The sequence below is a fragment of the Nycticebus coucang genome, chromosome 3 (assembly GCF_027406575.1).
Source record: "Nycticebus coucang isolate mNycCou1 chromosome 3, mNycCou1.pri, whole genome shotgun sequence".
Lineage (NCBI taxonomy): Eukaryota > Metazoa > Chordata > Mammalia > Primates > Lorisidae > Nycticebus > Nycticebus coucang.
The window spans coordinates 63,147,491-63,149,040 of record NC_069782.1 but is presented as its reverse complement, the minus strand read 5'-3'; the positions used below and the strand labels follow the sequence as shown (position 1 = coordinate 63,149,040).

General features: G+C 37.6%; 1 pseudogene; it reads left to right on the top strand.

Annotated features, from left to right (window-relative positions):
- The first annotated feature begins 285 nt into the window (after positions 1-285).
- Positions 286-1,346, top strand: LOC128580979 (ubiquitin-like modifier-activating enzyme 6; annotated as a pseudogene).
- Positions 1,347-1,550: the final 204 nt, after the last annotated feature.

Here is a 1,550-nt window from a genome sequence, read left to right as displayed (position 1 = left end):
TGACATTTGGAATTCAACACCTTTATTTAAATGTGTTGACTTCTTGTTTTGTTAGAGATGGAATTAAGGGAATGTAGCTTGTCTTTTCTGTTGTGTCTTCAAATTTTATACTGCCTTTTATTTTTAATTTAATCTCATTCAATTATTAATTGTTCTATTGACATTAACTTCTGTATTTCATGACTTTGTTCAACAATTTTGTTCTACGGGGTGACTATTGATGGCAGGATCCATACTGTTCCCTCCCACCTGCTCTTACTGGAGAATGGGAAGTACAAAAATAATATGCCCATCATCTCAGCATACAGTCGACAGAGGTACATCTGTGAAAACACAGAAATTTAGAAGATGGCCAAGTTCCATGTTTTCTTAAGTGATATGGGCAGTCTTCATTTGGAAATTGCGAAGAATTTTGTTTTTGCAGGAATTAAGGCACGTACAATTCGTAAGAGAGAGGAATGCAAGCATGGGACTTAGGAACCAATTCTTTCTTTGTGAAGATGATGTTGTTAATAAGAGAAACAGGACTGATGTTCTACTCCAACACATTGCAGAAGTAAAACCATATGTTCATGTGACATCATTTCCTGTTTCTTTCAATGAAGTCACAGCTCTCTCCTTCTTATGTAATACCACTATATAGTATAGATTGAGGTCAAACTTGCCTTGCAGAAGAAGGTCAACAATTTTTTCTGTTCTTGGTGTCCTCCAGTTATGTTCATCAGTGCAGATATACATGGGATTTGGTCATGATTATTTTGTGATTTTGGTGATGATTTTGAAGTTTTAGATATAACAGAAGAACCAAAAGAAATTTTCATTTCAATCATAATGCAAGCTAATCCTGGCATTGTCATTTACCTTGAATATCATCCTCACAAATTTGAGACAGGAAACTCATATCATTTTGGGAAATTAATGGAATGACAGGTTTAAATGGATCTACTCAACAAGTAACTGGGGTATCCCTATTTTCTTTTAGCATTGATGAAACTCCAGAACTGGAACCATATTTACATGGAGGCATAGCTGTCCAAGATAAGACTCCTAATACATTTTGCTTTAAACTACTGAAAAGGCAAATAAAATATCCAAAGTGCCTTATTGCAGATTTCAGCAAACCCAAGGCACCTTTACAGATTCACACAGCTTTGCTTGCCTTGGACCAGTTTCAGGAGAATTATAGCCATAAGCCAAATATCAGATGCTAGCAAATTTCAGAAGAAGTATGCAAACTGGCAACGTCTGTAAGTGAAACCTTGGAAGAGAAAACTGAAGTTGAAGCTAACATTGTGGGCTGCATCCCCTGGGCTCCCCTTAGCCCTGCTGAGGGGAGGTGTTGCTAGCCAAGAATTACCGAAGGCTGTAACAGGAAAGTTTTCACATGTGTGCCAATGGTGATATCTTGAAGCAGCAGATCTTTCTAATCCCTAGGCAAACCTGAGTGCCAAGAATTTCTCCCATTAGGAGATCATTACAAAGCCCTGTGAGCCTGCATGAGAAGCACTTCTGGGAGATCCTGTTGACTATTATAAGATTTGTCAAGTTAG